Raw genomic sequence first — 16,910 nt, 5'->3', positions numbered from 1 at the left:
ATCCTTTCCTCAACTGCTTGGCAAGAACTTGGTTCACCACCGCTTGTGCCTGTTATACAGAATCTGTTGGGTTTTAACAGAGGAATTAGTCAACCATTAGGGATCCTCCCTCGGTTACCTATCACATTGGGAGGAAAAATTGTTTATCTGAATGTGATGGTAGTCCCAGGCCCTTTAGATTTCAATTTACTTCTTGGGTGTGACTAGGTTTATAACATGGGAGCTATTGTTTCAACACTCTTTCGAGTGATTTGTTTCCTGCATGAAGGCAGAATTGTCATCGTTGACCAGCTTTAATTTTGTAGAAATTTTGAATAATATGACACTTATTCACAAAGATTATCCCGATTATACACTATTGTGGAATACATGCATAATACATAACCTCCTCTATGTTGATAATCAATTTAGCAGCATTAAAAATAATGAAACATCAATTGCATGCACACATTAACACAGTATATAACCCGGGGAAAGCATACAGCTGAAAACCCCACACTATCTGTATATTATAATGATTGAGAACATGTAACAATACATAGTACAATACTCCTCACAAGTACTCAATACTATCTCCACCTGTTGTAGAGCTATAACTAGGGTCTCTCACACCGCTAATTATTCCACATTAACAAGTCAATTCGGGAACGTTTTGTTATTGCAAGAAGTAGCTCAATCCGAGGCTATTTGTCCGAGTAATGCTTAGTAGTACAGTGTTCAGAAGATTCAAAGGAAAACAGATGCTAAGCTGTAACTAAACTAACCCAAAAGATGGAATCACACAAAACAGTTGATCAGTCAAGGGTACGGAAGCAATAACCCATCCCTCTAGAAACTGATTAAAGAAGGGAAATTAGAGCATGGACTTATATGTCTGGGAGCTAAGCAGCGTCTTGCTAAGGCTCACTACAGCCTTAGGCCTTCTCTCACACCAAAACAACAAAGGCAGGTAAATAAATCAGCGGAAAGTGAAATCGAACAGAAAAACGGAAATGGAACAGCAGTAAATGGAACAGTAGTAAAATGGAACAACAATAATCAAATGGAACAGCAATAATCAAATGATTTATGGAACAACAACCATCACCTGTATGTACATGTTCTACACTAATATAGCAATCTGAGAATATTGGATGATACAACTATGTTTCTAAACAGAATGACGCTACTCTCAAATCCCACAAATATTGTTTCACATAAATCCAATGACAGTAACATTCATACCAGCACTCTGTTACAAAAATGGCTGAATAAAGATACAATTCGACCCTGTGTAAATCCAATTATACAGTGCAGAGTCCTTACATAGAGAAATCATTCATTCATTGATCATAACAGAGCATAGCGTATCATATAAAGAATTTATCAGATTGCTAAGTAATAAAGATAAACAAACCACACACAAATCACCGTATAATGATACAAAAGCAAGTGTCCTTCGGAGCCGGGCCCTTAGCTGCCAATGGTACACCGCCTTAGATTACTCCAGACGCAGAGACGGAATAAACACCAAGTCTTTTATATTAATCGCATCCACAAAAGTATAACAAAATCAGGTCTCAGTGAGACTCAATGATTAAAGTTTGTTCTAGAACTGTAAAAAAACAAAAACAGTCGTCCTCTTGCTTAATGATGTTGTGCCATTATATAAAAGAAATGACGGAGATATCTAGAAAATCATAGATAAGTAAAGCAGCGATCCTTCAGGATCGAAGATCCTGAGGGATTCGCTAATCGTTCAATCTTTCTTGCATTCGCCGAGCCGGTATCCCGCATTCTTTTCCTGGACTATTCAATTCCGATTTCGCTTGATCGTGTCCGCATCCGGTTCCCCACTGGAGGAACAGCAGTTATTTTTCCTCTGCTTCTCGCTTTTGGACGAGAACTCCTTGCTCGCACGTCTTCCTGCATAGAAAACGTCAATTATTAGCACTTGAGCTTCCTTTGTCTATTTTTGCACATTTTATCAAAATCCTTTATCTTCTTTGAATTCCTAATGCAGAAAAGGTTACAATTATTATTGAAAAACCACTAGATTGCTTGTCAAAAGCATACCTTCCAAGTGCTCCACACACCCCCCTACTTACCCTGTTTCATGGCCTCATGAAAACATTATAGTTGACATGCAAGGCGGTGAGAGAATAGGCCGCAGAAGGGATCTCGTGAGGAGGCCGACAACCGTGATGAGCAACTAGATTATCAAAGAACTGATCTATTGGATCTGCAGGCATCTCATACAAGGCCTGATATCCGGGTGCAGGGTGCCAAATAATTGGACTGCGAAATCGATACCCCAACCAGGATGGCCCTGCTTGCAGAATCCATTCCCCATAAAGGTTCAATCGGCTGGCAGCCAGCTCAAAATTCTCATATTTGAATGGTTCCCTGAGCTGGATGCTTGGACTAGAGGTCCGGTATCGAAATTTTGTAGCATCGATGGCAAGATCTTTAATAGTCAGGAAATATTCCAGACCATTTCGGATCAAGTCTTCGTGCATGGGTCCTAATATCTCGATGACACCTGGGATCCTCATAAGACTCCTATGCTCTCTCCATAGCGTCACTGGGTTTCTAGGTTCAGCTCTTATCCACAAGTCTAGGCTATTTTCTTGTCTCTGAAAGGTGTTATAAGCTCTGAGCCATTTCAGCTGATTAACCCCAAATGAGATGAAGGCTTGGAATTGTATATCGCCAACAAAAGGGCCAGGATTTAAATCAGTTTCCTGGTCTAGCACAAGGTTGTGCAAGTAAAACTCACACAATAACCTTTGAACCTTAACCCCATAATGCTTGCAACAGTCTATAAAATCATTAACAGTGTTGATGTGGATAGGTGCTCCTGCCCTAACGGCTTCTATTTTCAATCTCAAATATCTTTCAAGCAAAAATAAAGCATAATTTTTAGCAGGGGCCCTACAAGTCAAAACGTCATTATATAAGGAACACACAGTGTCCATCTGCTTAACAACACTATCTAATCGACGAGTTACCTTAGCAACCTTTTCTTGTTCCTTCTGCCATCCCTCAAAGGCTTGGCTTTCGGATTGACTAATACTCCGAAGTTGCTGTTGTAACTCTTCGTATTTCTCCCGGGGGATTGCTTGCTCTCTTAGTTGTTCAGCTTCTTGTTGGGATTGCTTCATCATCCTGTGCAAGGTTCTCGTTTTTGGATCCTTTTTCCATTGAGCCATAGAGGCCGAGAATTTTGCCTGAAACTTTTTATTGCGCTGTTTAGAGTTTAGAACCCGAATAACCCCTGAGGGTGGTGCCTCTGTTTGGATCCCCTTATTCTCTTTCTCTTTCTTGACACGAATGAAAGGCTGCTGAGGTCCCCCTGCCATTGGAACATCTTGTTGTTCTTCTCCCTTAATTGGAATGTCAGTTTGTTCTCCAGGGTCAGATGGAACAGCAGTCTGTTCCTCTATGTTATTTGGAACAACACCCTGTTCCTCATTATCATTTGGAACAGCAGACTGTTCCTCGGCAGTAGGTCTCCTGATGGGGTTTCGACCAACAAAACGGGTTCTTGTCCTCGGGGTTTTTGCTGTAGTGGCCCTCCTCCTTTTCCTTGTGGTCCTTTGTATTCTCAAATTGGCTTTCAAAATTCGAATTTGCTGCCGGAGCCTGGCTATAGTGCCCAACAACCTCTACTGTTTCTTTCTTAATTTCTTAATTTCCTTTGCCTCGGCAGAGGGTTTGGCCCTTAAGCCCGCTCCTTCTTCATCTGGGATATCTTCCGGCGTCCTGGGGACAGACTGTCCCTGATTTTTGTCTTCAATTTCATTATCATAACCAGGCAGGTTTTCTTCTCCTGCCTTTTCTGCATGTACTTCCTCGGGTAGTTCTTCCTCTGCGGGACTGTCAGGGATTCCTGCTATGCTGGAGGGCTGGCCATATTCCCCCATATTGGCCAGAACTGCTGCCAATTCCTCCTCACCTACAGGATCCTGCGACGGGCTACCCCCCTGGCTGTGCTATTTCTTCTTCTTGATTGCCCTGTTCGGTAACCCTTTCTTCCTCAGAGTGCTCATCTTCTTGGTTGCTTTGTTCGGTGGCCATTTCTTCCTCAGAGTGCTCATCTTCTTGGTTGCTCTATTCGATAATCATTTCTTCCTCTTCCGGCTGGCCAGTCCCGGGCCCTGATTGCTCAGCATTTCCTTCAGAGGGTCCTCCTTTTGGTTCTGGAGGTTCGTCCGCAATTTCAATTGGCTGGGCCGTTGTTCCCTGAATTCTTTCCAACCTTCCTCGTATCCGGGCCAGCCGAGCTGACTTCCTTGGTCTCTCAGGTTGGTCGAGTGTGCCAGCAGGTTCTCTGGGTTCCTCTGGTCGTTCTGGCGTATCGGAAGGTTGTTTCCGTTTTGAAGCGGCATGTCTTTCTGCTGCTGACTCCTTGTGTTTCTCTAATCGTTCCGGCGTGCTAGAGGACTGTTCAGGTTTTGGGGGTGGTGCAGCCACGTAATCATGGAGTAATGAGATTACCTCCCCCCCGCGATCTGATAGGCTGTCCCCAGCCATCAAAGAGAGGAGCAGCAGCCAGTCGGAGGTTCAATCATAAAGTACAGCATATGAAATTATGCCATGTTTTAGAAAAACAACGAAATGCCGAAACCGAGGCAAAAAGGTAGATCGCGTTTTATATAAGAGCCTGCGTGATATAATGAGGAGCTAGGGGATGGGATGTCTGTCAAGCGTACGAAGTCTCCAGTGGTCACTGTCAGTTCCGTTGCCATGATTGGTGGTAATAAATATTCATGCGATATATACATCGGGTGTGACATATGATCTTTGCAAAGGATAAGAGATAGAAAAATTTAATATCATACCTATTGGTGTAATTATTACAACTTCTATGCCATTAACAGAGCTCTGCTGCCAACAAGTGTTCATAACCTTGGCAGAGTTGTTTATTTCACCCTCCGGAACCATGATCCTTTGTGTATATTCTAAAGAGTGCTTTGTCAAAATGCAGGCCATTATGCTGGCTTGGTAACCAGATAGCCATAATGCCATTCACAAGGTAGGCGCGAAACGTGGTCAGGCCGGCTCGCAATGAGACCCCCTGTTCCAAGGTTTGCTTGTTAATTTACCTTCAGACCATATCCCTAGTGTGGTGGCCGTTATGGGAATGCCACTTCGCTTCCATCCTTATGATCATGGTAGACCGGCTCTTAATGAGACCCCCTATCCTGCATTTGACAATTTTCATATTTTGTTTTTGTTTTCTTTTGCAGAGCACCTCTCTTGTTTATTTTCACATAAGGGTGGTTCCGCACTCCTTAAGAGCGGGGAATGGTGGAAGAAGTCTTATGATCCCAACAGATAGATATAAATCGTTCGTTCTTACTCCTAAGTAATGATCAAGAAAGATTTTTAGGGGAATCGTCATGATAAATATCACCAACCAGGGTACCGGTAAATGACAATGACAACGAAGATGAAAAGTTCACGTCCCTCCTCTTGTCCTCTTATACATATTGGCTTCATAGTGATAGCGATTTATAATGTGTTGATTTCGGTATATCATGGTTTATGTTCTTCGCATAAGTTCATTGCTGTATCTAAAATATTGAGGAGAACATGGGGGCAAAGCATCCTTGATAAGGGCAAAAACATGTCGATGGCATTCCTGAGAGAAGAATTCATTCGTAGGATACCATTTCTTTGAGAGGAACAACGGAAAATCGCAAATGCTGTCCCTTTTGAGAAAGGAACAGCAAAGACACTCAAATGTTGTTCCTTTTGAAAAGGAACAGCAGACACACTCAAGTGTTGTTCCTTTTCGCAAAGGAACAACAAAAACACGCAAATCACACAGGTGCTGTTCCTTTTCGCAAAGGAATAGCAAAAACACACAAGTGCTGTTCCTTTTCGCAAAGGAACAGCAAAAACACACAAGTGTTGTTCCTTTTCGCAAAGGAACAGCAAAAACATAAAAATGTTGTTTCTTTTCACAGAGGAACAACAAAATCACACGAGTGCTGTTCCTTTTTGCAAAGGAACAGCAGAAATACGCAAAGGCTGTTCCTTTTGAAAAGGAACAGCAAAATCACACAAGTGTTGTTCCTTTTCGCAAAGGAACAGCAAAAAGCACAAGTGTTGTTCCTTTTCGCAAAGGAACAGCAAAAAGCACAAGTGTTGTTCCTTTTCGCAAAGGAACAGCAAAAAGCACAAGTGCTGTTCCTTTTCGCAAAGGAACAGCAAAAACACACAAATGCTGTTTCTTTTCACAAAGGAACAGTAAAATCACACGATTGCTGTTCCTTTTTGCAAAGGAACAGCAGAAACACGCAAAGGCTGTTCCTTTTGAAAAGGAACAGCAAAATCACACAAGTGTTGTTCCTTTTCGCAAAGGAACAGCAAAAAGCACAAGTGTTGTTCCTTTTCGCAAAGGAACAACAAAAACACACAAATGCTGTTGCTTTTCGCAAAGGAACAGCAAAAACACACCAGTGCTGCAAAGGAACAGCAAAATCTCACAGGTGTTGTTCCTTTTCGCAAAGGAACAGCAAAAACACACTAGTGCTGCTCCTTTTGCAAAGGAACAGCAAAAACACTTGGAATACAAGCAAAAAATCAAGAAATCATATATACAAGATGTTATGTACAAGTTATAAAAATGAATTTCTTAAATTATAGGTGAGGAAGATTTTGCTTCCTCTCCTAAGATTTCCATATCAGTATCTTGTCGTAGTTGCTGACAGAAGGATTCCCGAGTGAGTGGCTTTCGATAAAGGCGAACTCGGTGGCCATTTACTTTGAATGCATATCCAGAACTGTCAATTGTGATCAGGGTAAGGGTCCCATTGTCATGTACCTTCTGGATTTCGTATGGTCCTAACCATCGAGTCTGGAGTTTCCTCGGGAAGTCCTGAAACCGAGAGTCGTATAACAGAGCCCAGTCTCCTTCATGAAAGACTTTATTCTTGATAAGTGCATCATGCCATTTAGCTCGCTCCTGTTGAATCAATGCTGTATTTTGTAATGCAGAGAGCCTGATTTCGTCCAATTCATTAATCTGCTGTAATCGATTGATTTGTGCCTCACTCAAATCTAGGCCGACTTCCTGTGCAGTTCGTAGCGTTTGGATTTCGAATTCTATGGGGAAAATTGGCTGCTTTCCAAACACTAATTGGTAAGGTGAATATCCTGTAGTACTTCTCCATGTGGTTCTGTAGGCCCACAGTGCCTCGGGTAGTCGAGTGGCCCAATCACGCCTATGCGATGCAATGGTCTTTGTTAAAATTGATTCTATTACCTTATTACTACTTTCTACTTGCCCATTTGCCTGCGGATGGTATGGGGTAGTGATCTTATGTTGGACATGATAATTGTTAAGTGTTCCAGCTAATTTATTTCCAACAAATTGTGGTCCACCATCGGTGATTAGTTCTCTCGGAAGTCCATAACGTACAAACAAATGGAACAAGAATTGTATCACAGAGTCTTCTGTAGCCTTAGGTAATGATTCGGCCTCAACCCATTTAGTAACATAGTCTGTCGCCACCAGAATGTATGTCCTCTGATTTGATGATGGATTAATGGGCCCAATGAAGTCCAGAGCCCATCGTTCAAATGGCTCAATGACCAATTGTGGTCTCAGAGGCATTTCATCGGCTTGGCCAGGTCTTCCTGCTCGCTGGCAGCTGTCACAGGCTTGTGCAAATTTTTTCGCATCCTTGAAAATTGTAGGCCAATAGTATCCCGTCTGCAATACTTTATGTGCTGTTCTCTTTTCAGCGAAATGTCCCCCACATGGTCCGTCATGGCAAGCTTTTAGAATGTCGAAGATTTCGTCTTCTCGAATACACCTTCTGATTTGCATGTCTGCCCCTGTATGGAACAAATGGCCTCCAATCCACGAAAACCGAGTGCTCTTCTGAACAATCTGCTTACGTTCCTGAGGGGTTAAGTGTTTTGGTAGCTTACCGACTGCAAGGTAATTGGCGACATCAGCATACCAGGGTGTTCGAACAGCAACAGCAAACAGATGCTCGTCAGGAAATTGATCTTCCACTGCCGCTGTTTCAATTGCTTTCGGAATTCGTGAGAGGAAATCAGCTACAAGGTTCTCCTTGCCAGGTCGATCCTTGATTGTGATGTCGAACTCCTGCAATAAGATCAACCATCTGGTTATTCTAGCATTCGTAACAGGTTTATTTGCCAAATATTTGATAGCAGAATGATCTGTATATAACACAATGGGATAGCATGTGATATAATGTCTAAATTTGTTAACAGCATGTATTACAGCCAGGAATTCCTTTTCAGTAACAGTATAATTGAGTTCGGCAGAGGATAAATTTTTGCTGATATAGTAGATAGCATATGGTCTCTTATCCTCTTCTTGCCCTAGGACTGCACCAATTGCTGTATCTGAGGCATCATATGAGATTTGGAATGGCAAATTCCAGTTTGGTCCTCGAAGGACTGGGGCTGTTGATACAAGCTTCTTCAATTCCTTAAAAGCCTGGTCGCATTTTTCCATCCACAAGAAATCAACATTGCCAGTTAAAGCATATAGAGGTGCAGCAATACGTGAGTAATGTTCTATAAATCGTCTGTAATACCCAGAAAATCCAAGAAAACTGCGTACCTCCATTTGAGTAGTGGGGGTAGGAATAAGAAAAAGAATCTGGATTTTAGCCGGGTCTACCTGGATGCCAGTTGCTGAGATATAGTGCCATAGAATGAGCCCTTCTGTCATCATCATGTAACATTTTTCGTGGCTCAGACAAAGTCTGGTAGCGATACAACGTTGTAGGACTTTTTCCAGGGTATCTAGAGCTGGGTCAAAATCATCTCCATATGGTGTAAAGTCGTCCATATACACTTCAAGTCCGTCATTTATTAGATCTGCGAAGATACTAAGGACAGCCCTTTGGAATGTAGCAGGGGCATTACATAGGCCGAAGGGCAAAACTCGATAGGCAAACGTTCCCCAAGGGCAAGTAAAGGTAGTTTTATCCTGGTCTTCAGGGGCGATTTGGATTTGGTTATATCCGCTGAAGCCGTCCAGGAAAGAAAATAATTTCTTTCCTGCCAAAGTGTCCAATACTTGATCTATAAACGGGAGAGGGAAGTGATCCTTCTGCGTGGCTTTATTTAACTCCTTGTAATCTACGCAAATCCTCCATTTTCCATTTTTCTTGGGTACCACCACCAGGGGAGAGACCCATTTACTGTCGGAGATGGGATAGATAAAATTAACATCTAAAAGTTTCTGAAGTTTGGCTTTTACTACCTCTTTTAGATGGGGGTTAAGTCTTCTTTGCAGCTGACGAACAGGTCTTGCATCTTTTTCTATATAGATGTGGTGGGTGCATAATTGGGGATCGATCCCTTTCATGTCAGGGTAATCCCACGCAAATGCTCCTTGATATTTTCGTAACAGATTTACAAGCTTTGTTTCTTGGTCTGGTGTAAGGTTGGCGTTGATATTTAGGGCCTTACCAGGTTCAATTTCCACTACTTTACTATTGGCAACAACAGTCACTGGTATTGTTTGGTCATGTGCGTTTTTCAAAGGGTCTTCCTCTAGCTCACTATCAAATGCTGCCTCTATCATAAAACACTGTGTGTGAGATCTAGATTCAGTTTGACTAATGAAGTTATTGATGGCATCATCTTCTATTTGATCTTTAAAATCTAAAGCCTTCTGTACAGTCAATGGGGATCTGATACTGTTAGTAAGGTATGACACAGGATACTGATTGGTTTTGATCATTGGCGGGCTTGGCTGTGCTGGAGGATATAGAACTAGATTTTTAACGTCTGGTCCTTTAGTTATGGTCATGTTTCCCTGCCGGCAACCAATGTAGGCATCGGCAGTAGCAAGCCAAGGTCTTCCTAGTATTAGCGGATGTCCATCCAGTCGGGTTTTTGGATTAATTATCAGGAAATCAGTTGGATATTCCCAGGAGTCTACAGAAACCATGACATCGTATAGAGTGCCTTCTGGTCGAACTACAGATCGATCTGCCAATTCTAGCAAAGTAGAAGTAGGTTCTACTGATGTGATGCCAAGCTTCTGGTAGGTAGAGGTTGTCAAAATATTGATTGCAACTCCTAGATCAACTAAAGCGTTAGTCAGGGTTTGGCCATAGATTTGGACAGTTACAATTGGATTTACGGGATCTTCGTATTTGATAGGTGTCTCTTTTCCCGATAATAAGTCAGATAAGGTGCCGACTACTTGGACTCTTGGGTTAGTGATTGTATTCCTCCTTGATTTTTTTATGCACAGTTCTTTTATAGTTTTTGCGTATATAGGAATATCTTGAATAGCTTGGAGGAATGGAATTTTTATGTACAGGTTTTGTAACTCTCCCAGAATGTTAAAGTTTGGATGTTGTACTGGTCGTGGTATGACTAATCGTTCCGGGAAAGGAGGAGAGGATGTATTTGCTTGTTGATGGGTCTGTTCTTTATTTACACCCTCTTGTTGTGGTGGTTGTTCTATTGGTAACTGATCTTCAATGTGAACTGTTTTGTCTCCCTCTATTTCTATGATACGTCCAGATCGTAACTGAAGGTCATTGCACTCCCTTAGGTCAAGTCCAGTTTCTGATGTTTCTATAATTTGGAGGGATTGGACTGGTCTATTATTAGGATTGGGATTGGGTTGGGCTGGGAGTTGCGGCCTTAGATTAGACTGGGGGTTTTGTTGTAAGGTTGGCAGAGTCGGTTGAGGGAGTGGAATAGTTCCTGTTGACTGATATGTCAATATTGGCCAATTTGTCTGCCAGGGTGAACCTTGTGAAGTAGGGGGAATCCATTGTGGAGGGTATGAGTTATTCTGCCAATATGGTGGGGTGTAAGGAAAATTTGGCCAGCCGAATTGGCTTGTCTGATTCATCCATGGATTCGGAGAAGGAAACGACTGTGATGACCAATTTAGGACTGGGGGTGTAGATTGGTTTTGCCACATACCATATTGCTGAGCATTATACTGCGGAGGCTGGAAAGAAGAAGTTGGGTCCGAAAACATACCAGATTTCCTAGGTTGCCATTGGCGACGTTGGTTAATAAAGTATGCTGGTTCTGATTCTTCTTCTGCTTCCTTGTATACTGCCTTCAATCCAGGAAGTGAGGGGCAGCTCTCAGTAAGGTGGTCTTTCGTACAGATAGCACATGTTCGAACTGTATCTAGAGGGCATTCATTGTGGCTGTGTTTGTTCTGCATCTGGGCGGCAGAAAATTGCCAGATTTTGCTCCGCCTCCATTTGCTTTTGTTTATCCTGCACAATATCAAAGCTGTGGGTTAATTTCCCAGAATATCAGTTTACAATTTTCTAATAAATTCCCTAGTTCTACAAGTGTTACTCCTTCTGTTGATATTTGTTTCTCTAACAAAACCTATCATATTCTGTTGATTTTATCCTTGTGCTGCCTCTTGAACTCCTGATGCATAAATTAATGATATCGGTAAAATTCTCTTGGTAAATATCCCCTTTTCCCATGATATTCAATGTTTCAATCCACTGTTCTTTCATTCCTCTAATCAATGCAGTTTTCAACACATTATCAGGCAGAGGTAGTGATGCATAGGGGGATCTCTGTAAATTATACTGAAAACGTTCTACGTATTCTTCTAAGTTTCATTTGGTCTGGCCGTCATTTGGAAAATTTCATCTTTTAGCTCTCTCGACCTACAATAATCCTGATATTTTTGAGAAAGGATTCTTTCATTTGCTCCCAGTTGTTTATGACTCCACCACCTAAACCGATGAACCATCTCAGAGCTGCTCCTTTTAAAGTGGAGGGGAACAGCTTTAATTTCTGGGGGTCAGTGGTGTAATCGTACCCTCTACATAGCACATCGAATTCAAATAAAAATGCATCGGGGTCTTCTGATGTAAGTCCATGAAACGTCGGGATGTGTTGAAGAGGTATTGCTTTCATGGGTGCATTTGCAACAGAAATCTACTATAGGATATTGCAATGTAGAAGTTGAGTATTTGGTGATTCTGCGCCATTGGATCAAATATGTGCCAATATTCTTTCGGAATTTCTTGGGAGGTATTCTAGGTTGAGAAGGGACGGCCTTGGCAGGAACTGTTTAATGACACTTCCCTTATTGGGGATTTCTGTCTGAGGGAATGGGGTGCCTTCAATGTTAACTTTGGCCGCGCTCCCCTATCTGGGCTGTTTAACAATTGGATTATCTAGAAGGAGACCTTGGTTCCTCTATTTCCCTGTTTCCCCTTCTCCTTCACAAAGATTTCTTAAATTCCCTTCTTGCAGCCGTTCTGACACAGAATTTTCAATTTCTTGGAAGTCTGTTCATCAGTCTGACTATGCACCTCAGCGTAGGCTCCAGATGGTGATGCTGTAGCCTGAGGGAACTAGTAGGCTGCTTAGAATGAATCTCTCTGAGGCCTACTGACAGTTGAGATTCAATTTTCTTATAGATTTCATCTATGAAGGTTGTTCGGCCAAGGGTCACCGGTCCTTTGGCTTTTTCAGGTTTGACTGGAGGTTTGATATTCTTTTCTAGCTTTTTCTGCTTATTCATGCACTCAAAAAACTACTAAATCCTATTCAACCAGCAATTCTGCTAAGAGAGCGGAGGTGGAGCAGGGCTTTACATGCTCCGTACGCAGGTTCTTACTCCGTTTTTAAATCCAACCCCCCTAGCAGATTTGCGCACTACTCTGTAAAGGGCAAATGGCTATACTCCTTCCCGGCAACGGCGCCAAAATGTAGAGCTATAACTTGGGTCTCTCACACCACTAATTATTCCACATTAACAAGTCAATCGGGAAGGTTTTGTTATTGCAAGAAGTAGCTCAATCGAGGCTATTTGTCCGAGTAATGCTTGCTTAGTAGTACAGTGTTCAGAAGATTCAAAGGAAAACAGATGCTAAGCTGTAACTAAACTAACCCAAAATATGGAATCACACAAAACAGTTGATCAGTCAAGGGTACGGAAGCAATAACCCATCCCTCTAGAAACTGATTAAAGAAGGGAAATTAGAGCATGGACTTATAGGTCTGGGAGCTAAGCAGCGTCTTGCTGAGGCTCACTACAGCCTTAGGCCTTCTCTCACACCAAAACAACAAAGGCAGGTAAATAAATCAGCGGAAAGTGAAATGGAACAGCAAAACGGAAATGGAATAGCAGTAAATGGAACAACAGTAAAATGGAACAGCAATAATCAAATGGAACAGCAATAATCAAATGATTTATGGAACAACAACCATCACTTGTTGTACATGTTTTACACTAATATAGCAATCTGAGAATATTGATGATGATACAACTATGTTTCTAAACAGAATGACGCTACTCTCAATCCCACAAATATTGTTTCACATTAAATCCAATGACGTAACATTCATACCAGCACTCTGTTACAGAAATGGCTGAATAAAGATACAATTCGACCCTGTGTAAATCCAATTATATAGTGCAGAGTCCTTACATAGAGAAATCATTCATTCATTATCATAACAGAGCATAGCGTATCATATAAAGAATTTATCAGATTGCTAAGTAATAAAGATAAAACCCACACACAAATCACCGTATAATGATACAAAAGCAAGTGTCCTTTGGAGTCGGGCCCTAGCTGCCAATGGTACACCGCCTTAGATTACTCCAGGACGCAGAGATGGAATAAAACCAAGTCTTTTATATTAATCGCATCCACAAAAGTATAACAAAATCAGGTCTCAGTGAGACTCAATGATTAAAGTTTGTTCTGGAACTATAAAAAAACAAAAACAGTCGTCCTCTTGCTTAATGATGTTGTGCCATTATATAAAAGAAATGACGGAGATATCTAGATAATCATAGATAAGTAAAGCAGCGATCCCTCAGGATCGAAGATCCTGAGGGATCGCTAATCGTTCAATCTTTCTTGCGTTCGCCGAGCGGTATCCCGCATTCTTTTCCTGGACTATTCAATTCCGATTTTTTCTTGATCGTGTCCGCATCGGTTCCCACCTGGAGGAACAGCAGTTATTTTCCTCTGCTTCTCGGTTTTGGACGGGAACTCCTTGCTCGCACGTCTTCCTGCATAGAAAACGTCAATTATTAGCACTTGAGCTTCCTTTGTCTATTTTTGCACATTTTATCAAAATCCTTTATCTTCTTTGAATTCCTAATGCAGAAAAGGTTACAATTACTATTGAAAAACCACTAGATTGCTTGTCAAAAGCATACCTTCCAGGTGCTTCACACCTGTTACACAAACTAGCTCAGATCTGATGCCTCAAATCTCCTCCACTGTTTGCCTGCCTCCACTGTGCAATCCTGCAAGAGAATAATTATGAATGGCTGAAGCAAACTCGTATTTCCTTGGCTGAACCACACAATACTCATTGGCATTACTCAATCCCACTGATTGTGCAAAATCTCATGCACAACTATAGTCACAACTGATAGCAATCTCAACCTCTAACACCTGTCTCCACTGAACTGTACATGCACTGAGTTAACTGATGTATTATTGAGTTGCTTTATGAGTTAATAATTAGTGAATTAGTTTAAAAATTAATTCACATCACTCATCACTAGTGTATTTGCAGTTAGACTAAATACAACTAGTTTAACCAAGTCAAACTGAACACAACTCCATCAACTCCAACAAAATCAACCACATGAGTTCTAACTGAAGTCCTACATGCAATAGCTCAACTGAACCACAAGAAAAGCGTATTTCCTTCTGACAGCTGCATGTACCACATCTGTAGCTCAAACTAAAGTTCTCCAAGAGGATAAGATAATGTTTATAGTCCAAATATTATTATGAGACAATAATATTCGACTGTTTTATTTTTAGCCTGGCAGTCTAAAAATAGAAACCGCCCATATGTCTAAAAATAGAAGTCCATCTATTTTTACCAACATGACCAATCATCCACAAATAGATTCCTGCAACTCATAGACCATGATCCATATGTCTAAAAATAGACTTTGCGCCAAAAATAACTTGCGGGCCCACTTAGTGAAAGCAACTTCTTTCCACTAAGCTCCATCATCTTGTTGCATTCTCAACACTCGCTCTTAAAAATATATGGATTATCAGCAACCTCTATCCTACCTCGGTGGTATTCAACTTTGCTCCTGGTGAGTGCCTTCGTCAAGATATCAGCATCCTGATCCTCCACTGGAATGTATGAAAGTAACATGATTATCCGCTGCACACAATCTCTGATATGATGGTACTTGATGTCAATGTGCTTAGATCTATCATGAAATACTAGATTAGCTGAGAGTTTAATGCAACTCTGGTTATCACAGTAAATCACAGTAGGCTCCAAGTATGAATCGAACAACCCGACCAGGATCTTCCTCATCCATATAGCCTCGCATGCAGCCAAACTTGCTGCTATATACTCGGCCTTTGCTGAACTGAGTGCCACAGATCTCTGCTTCCTGTTGTACCAAGAAACTATTGTCAACCTGATACTGAAGACCCCTCCAGATGTGCTCTTTCTGTCCGTTGGGCTCCCTGCCCAATCTGCATCCGTGAAGCCACATAGCTTCACCTCATCCTCCTATCTGTACCACAATCCATATCTCGATGTGCCTCTAAGATAACACAATACATGCTTGCATGCCTTCCAGAAGAGCTTGGTTGGCTTAACCATAACTTGTGAAAGCTGGTTAATAGCATAGCATATATCGGGTCGTGTATTGACCAGATACATAAGCGACCCCACTAACTGTCGATAAACAGTGGCATCCACTACTTCCGCCAAAGTAGCATCCTCCTTCCTCCAACCTCCAGGAAGAGGAGTATCAACAGGCTTGTAGCCATGCATGTTGAACTTCTCTAGTATCTCCTGAGCATACTTACCCTGAGAAACAAATAGTCCATCACTACGCTGCCAAATTTCCAATCCCAGGAAATAATGAAGGAGGCCCAAGTCCTTCATCTCAAACTCCTTAGCAAGATCATCCTTGCATGAAAGTATCAACAGCTCATCACCTGTTAGAATCAAATCATCTACATAAAGCACAATGATAAGCAACTTACCCTCCACCACAATCTGGTATAGGTTAGGATCCACCTCACTCTTGGAGAATCCAAGTCCGGTGAAATAACTGTCTATCTGTGTGTACCAAGCACATGGTGCTTGTTTCAACCCATACAGTGCTCTCTTGAGCCTGCACACATGCAACTCGCTGCTGAAAATCTAGAAACCTTCGAGCTGCTCTATGTACACCTCCTCCTCAATGACTCCATTGAGGAACACAGTATTCACATCCATCTAATGAATGTGCCACCCCATCTGCGCTGAGAGATCAAGAATCGTCTGTATGGAAGAATACTTTGCGACAGGTGCAAAGGTCTCCTCATAATCGATTCCCTCTATCTGTGAAAAGCCTCGGGCAACAAATCTTGCCTTGTACTTCTCCACACTCCCGTCAGCTGCCTGTTTAACTTTGTAGATCCATCTCGAACCCACCACTAATTTCCCTTCTGGTCTTGGGACAATCTCCCATGCACTGTTTCTGACAATCGAATCATACTCTTCCACCATGGCATCTACCCATGCGGGATCCTCCACAGCTTCCTCGAAAGAGGATGGCTCAGTCACAACACATTTGCTCACAAGAGCCATGTATCCAGTGTACCGATCAGGTGACTGTCTCTGTCTATGTTGAGCTGTAGGTGGTCCTACAACCTTCTCTGCATCTTGAGCCAGTCGCTCAGCTTCTGTTAAGTGCTTTCACCCTCTGATGGTTGGCGCTGCATGAGTGGTCTCTTCCACTCCATGAACTTCATCCTGTGGCTGATCCATGTCCTGAAGCTCATCCTTAGGAACTAATAGCTCCTCATCTGCATGCAAGTGTGGCTCCCTCTCAAGTGAACACTTCATGGCTTTCTCCTCCTGAAATTTTATATCCTGTCACACAACAGTCTTGCCATTGTCTTGAAAATACACACGATAGTTGT

This window comes from Pinus tabuliformis, chromosome X (genome assembly GCF_031772625.1).
Source record: "Pinus tabuliformis cultivar Carrire ecotype Pingquan chromosome X, CPIR1, whole genome shotgun sequence".
Classification (NCBI taxonomy): Eukaryota; Viridiplantae; Streptophyta; class Pinopsida; order Pinales; family Pinaceae; genus Pinus; species Pinus tabuliformis.
The sequence above is the reverse complement of the archived record's forward strand: the minus strand, read 5'-3'. Positions refer to the sequence as shown.